Source organism: Zingiber officinale, chromosome 10B, assembly GCF_018446385.1.
Source record: "Zingiber officinale cultivar Zhangliang chromosome 10B, Zo_v1.1, whole genome shotgun sequence".
NCBI lineage: Eukaryota > Viridiplantae > Streptophyta > Magnoliopsida > Zingiberales > Zingiberaceae > Zingiber > Zingiber officinale.
Window position 1 is genome coordinate 78,155,252 of NC_056005.1, and position 9,975 is coordinate 78,165,226.

The following is a 9,975-nucleotide window of genomic DNA, read 5'->3' on the forward strand; positions in this document are numbered from 1 at the left end:
CAAGTCTCTATACATCAGATGTCACCCGAATGTATCGCAAATCCAGATCAAGGTATTTCCGGCAGTAACTCCTCCCGGATAAGAAGTGACTCAGGAACACACATGATCTCCCTTGAAGATAAAGAATCTCGTATGAATGATGTCACCACATTTCCAACGTGAAAATAATGGCTGCTAATTCCAAATCATGAGTCGGATAATTTTTCTCATGATCTTTCAACTATCGAGACAAATATAGTACTACTCGACCGTGCTGCTTCAGAACTGCACCTAACCCCTCGTACAATACTCCTGTGTAGAGTATCAATCCGTCTACAAAAGAAGATGAAACTAAAACGGTGCAGTTATCAGCTTTTCGTTTCAATTCATGAAACTGGTCTCAAAAGCATATATCTAGGAAAATTCCACACTCTTTCTAGATAGTCAAGTCAATGACATAACAACGCTAGAGAAACCCTAATCCAATCTCCGGTAACATTTAGCCAGACCAAGGTAGCTGCGAGTCTCCTGTATAGACTTCAACTACTACCCACCGGTAACAGCTTATATCTTTTGTGGATCCACAGTGTACCCCTACCGGTAACCATGTATTCCAGAAATCTCACAGAAGACAATCAAAATACGCACTACTGAACTTCGCATATAGATGTTCCCGTCGAACATATCTAAAACTATGCGAAGATAGTGTACGTGATCACCTCAGATCCTAAATAGATCATAATATCATCAATGAAGTCAATGGAAACTGCTCTAAACACCCTAGAAATGCCGAATACATCAGACACACTCAACCATAAAATCACTGGCAACAGGTTTAAGATCTAATCACCAACCATAAATCACCAAATCCAATATCCTCTAACAGATCATCAGAAAACAACCTATCATAACATCATTCAAACCTGATAAATTTCTAAGGACCAATTATCATCATGATATACTATCATGATGTAGAAATATATCATCATCCTACCAAAAGTGTGCCACACTGAAACCCAAGGGGGTCCCTTGATTTCCTAATCGATGACCAACAACTCTCTCTAAATGGTAGAGGTACAGTCAAACCATGAGTATATAAAACTCTAATAATCTTATTCAAAGAGTACGTCTAATCTCATCCATTCAAACATCAATCAATTATACCAAATAATCCCCTAAACAAAGATAGAGTAAAAGTAAATCATCCAACCTTCAACACTCACTACCAACAAACTAAATGTATCCAAACAGCCTGACAAATCTCATCATCTCATCCTCTTAGATACTCAAATATCCACAGTAAGAGGATGTCAATCCCAAGTCCAAAGATGCATACTACCTCCTAACTAAGAGTCTATCCATCCAGAAGATATCTCCACAACCCTCATTTATAAATGTCCCTCGACAAATACCGATAAAAGGTCAAACCCTCTAATATGAGATATAGACTACAAGATCTGATAAAATGATCACGTGGTCAAGGTCTTGAGCCACCTGATATAGACAATGTTAGCTGAGTCGTCTAACCATTGTCTTGTACCCCATCATACTGTGATTGCTCCACTCTAAGGTTCAGCAACCTTCAATATCGAGCAATGAACACAAAGATAGAGGAGCGCTACAACTAAATAGCTGATCAAAATATCTACCAATCAACGCTCTACCCCTCAAAGATCATCATCTGAGATTATACCTAGTTACGATCGGACCTCCTAGGTATTACTCAACTAACATCATTCCTCCGCACCATTGCGGGGTATATAGCACTAACTACCTCATGGATATCTAATCATATCCAATAGTTCCACGAATCAGGATCTCCCATGGAACAATGTTAGGCGAGTTGACTGATCATCGCCTTATAAACCATCATGCTACTAAAAGAGGTAAAGAAATACTCTCTCTCCAAACATCTCAAAGAAATCACTAAGTGATGACCAAATCTCCAAAAACATCCTCTGCTTCTTCCTTCACGTGGTACCGGGTCACGTAAAGGTTAAGCAGCTAACTTCCACTCTCTCACGTCAGTACAAATCATATATATGAATGTACTCTCCAAATTATACCCTAGTAATGGTTGTATCTCATAAGTGTTAAGCAACTAGCTCCACACTTTTCCACATCAGTGGGGGTCATCTATCCAAATGTACCTTCAAAGTCATCCTACCAGGTACATACAGTTCATGGTCAAAGAAGTCCTATGAATAGGACACCTCGATCATCTACAGACTAGTCAAGCCAGCAATGGTATGCAGCTAACTCAGTCAATTCTCCGTCTGTACAAGTCATGATCTCAAATGTAACTTTTAGGTTATCTAACCAGCACTCATAACCCGAAGATCAGAATCTCTATAAAATAGAGTGAGTTGGTCTCCTACAACCAAACTAATAAAAGTAACTCAGTACTCTACCACCTACACCGACAAGAACGGATCAATCTTCTACTGATCAAGTCAACAAAGGTAGATCGATCCTCTACTAACCACAACAAGAGTAAACTGGTCCTCTACAAACCGAAGTAACAAGAGTAAACTGGTCCTCTACAAACCGAACCAACTAGGATAAATCAATCCTCTACTGCCCAAGTCAATAAGAGTAAATTGGTTCTCTACAAACCAAGGCAATATGATATTTAGCAGATACTAACCACTACTAAACTAGTGATAACAGAAATTAATAACACTAGTGGTATGGTAAAAGAAGTCCTATGAGACTGTATTCCTTGATCTCTAGTAGGGTCAACCGTGATCAGTGATTGACCCAACACATTTGATGTATGCCACAAACAACTGGACAGGTACTAACAAAAGCATACTAATACATAACATGACTAACATAACAACTATGCATGCACTAACAGAAATATAAGATAACAATATGCAAACATACCTCCTATAGCTTGGAGAATCCTGTCGCTGCCTGGTCCCAAAACCCGAAAAGTCACATCGAGAAACCAAATCATGAAAAACCAAGCAAAAATAGGCCTTGTAAGCCTATGACTCTGATACCAATAAATCGTAAGGTCGTCCTCGAATGTGACGTGGAACTGGCGGACAGGATCACCAGGCAACTCCATAAATCTTTTACCTGCTACCTGGTGAAATTACCAATATACGGGGTGGTGAGTATAAAGACTCAGCGGGTAATAGACAGATAGTGCATGAGTAAAATGAAGAACTAGAGATGCAAAGGTATACAGTCTCGTATGGAAATAGCAGATACTACAGTGATATCATAATAAGTGTCCATACCTGAAACCATATCCTAGGCTAGTAAGGGAAGGTAGATGTAGCAAAGTCCTGCTACAGTACTGCTCATAACTACATGGTATCATGTGAGGTATATATAGGTCAATAGTAAGTAAGCCAGTGTCTAAACACATATCACAGGTATAAATCTCAACCTATGTAAGCATAACAGCATAAATAAACAACAGCAGCATAATCTAGCAACAGCAGCATAAGAAACAGCAGTATCAGCAGGTATAATAATAACAGCGTATGCACGGATGGTCACTCCCGCCCACCCCTCAAGTCCATGACCCCAGTATGGACGAGAGGCCGGGACAATGACAGACTGTACACCACTCCAGCTACCACTACTCTCGAGTGGCCGAGGGGACAGTTGCATAGTAGTTGAATAGCTACGTCTGCGACGGGGTCCCTGCTGCCCGCGACTCCAGCAAACACTACCCATGAGTGTGTGAGTGGGGGGCATGACAGGACAAGTGGCACGCTCCAAGCTACCACTACCCATGAGTGGCCGAGCGTGCGGCCCAGGCCAACGACCCTCTCAACCACAAGGGAGACATGGTCGCCGGCATGCATGCAATGACATGATGCGAATAATGCAGCAGTCATCATATATATATAAACAGAAAACAGGTATGCTACATGAAGCCAGCATGCTCAGCAAGGTGTGTAAATAAACAGTAATCAAAGCAGGTAAACATGGTATCAGGTGTCCATATATCCAATACCTACTATCTAATGTCTGGTATCTGGTATCCAATACCTAGTACTATAGTATCTGCTAAATATCATGAATAGCAACGAGAGACTGTATAGATACAGAAATGAGTAGCTCAAAGATCGAGTGGAAGTATCAAACGCAGGAAGAATAAGAGTGGAGTCAAGATAGATATAGCAACTATCTGAACATAAAGCTCATGCACTAGGATCAAAATACTAAAGAGATAAAGTAAGAAGTACCCGCCTTTATACGTAGTGCGTGTCAACCGTCTTCAACAACTCCAGAAGATCACATCCAACTCGGATCCTACAAATACAGGATACGAGACAAAACTAAGGATCTATAATCAATGTATCAACTATCAACAAACCTAAACCGATTCAACCTCTTTATTCACATACTTCCATTTAATCCAAGAAAGCATAATCTACCCATCCAACTTATCTAGTCAAATTTAATTCCATCAACAACTAAACATCATGAATCGAACATGCATAATTCTTCCACATAATCCATTTCTAACTACCACATCTGACAATTCAACCAACAGCAGCTATACAGCAGATCTGCCAGAGGTTAGAGACAGCTTAGAGCCGCCAGAAAAGCTATGCTGATACACGACGCAGATCCTTAGAGTTTTCAGTCGGGGATACAGTGTTCCTCAGAGTAGCTCCCATGAAGGGAGTGATGCGTTTTGGGAAGAAGGGCAAGCTTAGTCCCAGATATGTGGGACCATACCTTATCAGCAGAAGAGTGGGCAAGGTAGCATATGAGCTAGAGCTACCCCAGGAAATGTCAGCTGTCCACAACGTATTTCATGTCTCTATGTTGAAGAAGCATACCCCAGATGCCACCCAGGTGATTGAGCCCAGTCGGTACAGATCCGCGAAGACCTCAGCTATAATAGTCGGCCTATTCAGATAATAGACTGAGCAGTTAAGAAATTGCGGAACAAGGAAGTACCATTAGTCAAAGTCATTTGGCACAGTCACACAGCAGAAGAGGCAACTTGGGAGACAGAAGCCAGCATGAGACAGAAGTACCCAGAATTATTCTAAGTTCGAGGATGAACTTTTTATAAGGTATAGGGGATTGTAACGCCCGAAAATTCTCAAGACTATTGTAGGAATATTCTATGATTTTTCTGGAATTATTAGATATTTTTTCGAAATTTTCCGAGTAGCGGAAGTAGCAAAAATTATTAGAAAAGTAAAATGGCTTAAGCGGGAATCGAACCCGGGACCTCTCGGGTCCGCTAAACCTTTAGTTAGCCATAGTAACCGGTGAACCCAGCAGGGCCGTGCTGAAAGGAAAGGGAATCAATTATATTTATAATTGGTTTGGCCGAATTAATTACTTAGTATAAATAGGAAAGTTAAGTTGGGGTTTGGTTTGTTTTTAGAACTTGGTTCGGCAACTCCTCTCCAAAACCCTCACGCCGACGCCAACCCTCTTCCCTCTCCTTCTCTCGGCGCCACAACAAGGGAAGAACTAGGGTTCCATTCCTAGGGTCCCAAGGTCACTTTCCGGCGACGATTTCAGCACAAGGACGTTCCCCTCCGCGAGTATAGCACGTGGACGCGAGAGAATCGTCGAGAAGTCGTCTCCACCGGAATTTCTAGCGAGTAGATTTGTAAGAAATCTAGCACACAAGGTAAGAAACCCCTCACCTGCAGTATAAGTAGCTCTCGCGTGTTTTCTTTTATGCACTAGATTAGTTTTATTGAATTTTGTCAGCATATAGTGTGTATTTTAACTCCTCTCACAGATTTAGGGATTAGTGAGCATCTCTAGATGGGCCGAGCACGTGTATCCTCTGTAGATAGGGGTTTAGACGCTGCTGGGTGCCTAGAGGTGGTCTCCCTGATCGAGAGGAGAGTTAGAGAGCGTCAAATGCTCGACAAAATGCCTAGCACAGCCTTATGATACAGTGGACATTTAGTTAAATGCCATAGAACATGTTAATTATCATGATCAGTTTTTATTTCAGCTTTTATGAGACTAGATGTCCAAATGGGTGGGCTCCCACAGTCACCTCTAGGTTCAGACAACCTAGTTCTAGGTTCAGATAACCTAGATTAAAGAAAAGTAAGAAAATTAGTTATGTTGGCACTGTACTGGATTAGATATCCATTGGGTTGGGCTCCCATAGTCGTCCCTAGGTTTAGCTAACAAAGTAAACCCTACTAGATTCGGAACTTGCAATCCCGGGTCTAGTTAGGGATGCGCGCATAGCAAGTACAGTTGCCAGGGCCCATCAGCAGCATGTTTAGTATTTTTACTTACTATATGTATATGGTTTTCAACCTTTCACAAATTAGTTCGTGAATTCAGTACAGTCCTAGCAGTAGCTCAGTATTAGCTTAGCTCAGTTTTTAGTATCGACTTAGTTCTTCATTGATACCATGTGATTGATATCATGTTCAACTTTAGATATGCCATGATTGTATGCTTATATGCCATGCCATGTTTAGTTTATTCAAGATACTTAGCATATCCTTTCAAACAGCATGATTTAAAATCATATTTGCATCGTATGCATGTTTTAGTGAGGTAGATGGTTTTTTACTAAGCTTTTTAGCTTACAGATACTATTTTCCTTATACTGCAGATACAGGTAAAAGGAAAATGGACTAGCAGTGGAGGCTAGAGGTCAATGCAGATCAAGATGTGTGTGGAAGGAACTGGAATAAAGATCCTAGGGATCTAGTTTTATTTTATTATGCATTAGGACGTGTTCAGTATGCATTAGTACTTATAGCAAGCGTTATCTTATGTTTCTGTTAGTTAGCAAGAGAACAGTTTAAAACCTTGTTAGTTTTGGTTTCTATATGTTTACATGCCATGAATTAGTATTCTATGCCTTAATCATGTTTAGTATGTTAGCCATTACCTAGTAGAATGTTTCTCTTAGCTTTTATGGCGTTGTGTAATGACCTTGGCACGCATCAGTGCTGATATCAGGGGCCTGATACGAAATCAGAAACCCCTGATCGGTCAGCAGACGGATCAGGGAGTCTCTGATCGGTCGGTAGACCGGTCAGGGACCTGGTTTCTGCGAACAGAAGCTTTCTGTTCGTTCCCTGATCAATCCGTGGATCGATCAGGAGCTGGGTCGCGAAAAAAAAAATGGCTCACTGATCAGTCAGCAGACCGATCAGTAAGCCACTGGTCGGTCTCATTGACCGATCAGGGACCAGCTGGATCGGTCGGCAGACCGATCTAGCAGCGTACAGGATTGCAGCGTAGTTTATGGATCGGTCGGTTGAACGATCCGGAGTTTCCTACCGTGCCAGTATCAGTAGATCGGTCTGTGGATCGATCCGAAGTTTATTATCAGTTGTAAATACCTCCCCTAGCATGTGTACAACTCCTAGGTACACCTAGAATATTAAGATCAGATTTCAAAGATAATAGTTTAGCAAAATTTTAATAAATCCAAATTTTCCGCAATAGTAATTTAGCACACCATTACGTAACGATCGGCCTCGCAGCCTAGTCAGTAGGAGGCGGGTCGTTACAGTTGGTATCAGAGCAGTTCCCATTCTCCAGCATCACACATCAGCACCATCCTTGCCGTCTTCAAGTAAGAAAGTATTTAATTTTCTTTTATGCTTTCTTTATCACTTGCAGTATAGAGTACCTGCTTATATGTGCTTAGGAAAGAAGACAATTCATGTTTTAATTTTCTATGTTTTGATACATATGCTTAGGAAGAATAGAGATAATTTTAGTTTTGTTTCTCTTATATTCATATACATAAGTACGTTTAGAAAGGATAGGGAAGATATCAAGTCTTCCAAAGACCATTAATGGATACGATGCGAGATGAATAATAAGATGATCGAGAAGTTAAGAGATTAAGAAATAAAGAAGTACCACTAGTAAAGGATAGTATAAGATAGAAATATCCAGAATTAGTCTAAGTTCGAGGATGAACTTTTTATAAGGTAGGGAGGATTGTAACACCCCAAATTTCATGATTTGGAGTCTTAAAAGACCTTATTAAAATCTAGAAATACTTTAGAAAAATTCTAGAGATTTTTAGGAATTTATAGAATATTTTTATGCAATTTTTGGAGGTCGTTTGGTATTTTTACTAAACGAAGAAAGTTTCGACAAAAAAATGTCCAAGCCGAGGTTTGAACCGGAAACCTTGGGTTAAGCAGAGATTCACTTAACCAACAGACCAACTGAATATTTGTTAGAAAAATTCGAACCGAATAATATTTGAGTTATAATTTGAAACCCTAGCTATAAGAAGAAGAGAACTTAGGTATTTGCGGAACCCGAACCTTTCTCTCCTTTCCTCACCTCACGCGAGCGTCGGCGATTCTCCTCTTGGGCGAAGACGAAGCCGAGCTAGGTTTTCCTCCCTCCAGCGGCCGACGAAGACTTCCTTTCGGCGAACCTTGGTGATTTCGATCCTTTCGTTGAGGTGAGCTCGGAGGGACGAGGAAGAGGCCGGGAACTCAAGTATCTCGGAAACCCTAGAGTTGCCCTTCTCCTTCGGTAGTAAGCTCAAGAATAGCAAGGTAAGTTGCTACTCACCTGCAGTAGGATAGCTCCGATTGTTCCTTTCTTTTCCGAAAGCTTTGGGATAAATTGTAGGTGGTTGTGTTTTTGATCGGATTCTTGTTTTCCATGATTTCGTAGCATGTTGTTAAGGATGGTTGGTTTTGTTTTTCTGCCGTGAATCACATAAAGGAGATAGAAGGGTTTTTGTTTTGGTGTTTCCTTGTTTGTTCGAGTTTTGCTGTGAAGCATGTTTAGGGATTTTGTTTGCTGCCGAGAGGTTCAAGGAAGAACATGAAATGGTTTAATTCGGAGCATGCAGTTTAGTGGCATTGGGAAGCATCTTAGTTTAGATTTTTCCTTTGTTTTGGAACTTGCTGTACAGAATTGAGGAATTGATAGAGCTTTAGTTTCCTTTCATGTTTTGGATCATGCTGTATAGAATTGTTGCTAGGGATTTAGTCTCCCTTTCATGACTTCGGAACAGTTTTGGATTGGTTTCAAGATTGTTTTTATTTCCTAATGATGCTTTCGAGTTTTAGATGAAGTTGTTTAGGTTGGTTGCAGTATTTCTGATACCAATCTGTCCATATGGAATAGAGTTTGAAAGGGAAGACTTACTATCTTTTGAAATCCGTCTTGAAGTCTGTCTTCGTGATGTGAAGGGGTTTAAGTTCTGTGGATTTTTAGTTTGAAATTTTTATGCAGTTCTGGTGTCCTTGTTATTGGACAGCATGTATAGTTAGTTGCAATTCCTTATGTTCACAGCAAGTCTTAATGAATTGAACTTGTTTTATGTGACTCTAGAATCTATATGTACATATAGTGTTCTATTTAATCCTTTTAGGGATTCATGAGAAGTTATAAGTAAAGTAAAGACCAAGTCTGAAGAAGAAAAGATAAATATTTTAAAGTATAGGAAGTATAAGTTTTATAGAGCTTTAAGTTCTAATTAGTTTAGACCCTTTTGTTATCAATTGTTTAACATGCTACTAAATTCTTTGTTAGTGATCCTTTAACCTGCAGTTATAGTTTTAAGCTTAGCATGTTAGTTTCAGATTTCATGAAAACATTTCAGAAGTAGACTTTCAGTTTTAGTTTATATATATATGTAGCTATGCTACGAATTTCCTTTTATTCCAAGTACATATATATATATATATAGTTAGATTTATCTTTAAGCTTGTAGTTTCCCTTGGTTCTGTTATTAGGCGATGAACATAGAATGACTTGGGTTAAGTATTGGTTTATTAGGCAAATTGGAGATTTAATTCTATAAATTTTCCTGTACTAATTGCTATGAAAGATAGTTCAGATTTTATGAAGTTTAGAATGCAGATTTTATTATGTTTACAAGTGCAGAATTTTATTAAGCTTACAAGTGCAGAAGTTAGTTAGTGTAGTAAGCAGATTTTGTTAAGCTTAGTATGCAAATTTTAGATAAGTTTAATATGCATATTTTAGTTAAGCTTAATATGCATATTTCTGTTTAAACTTGTATGCAGATTT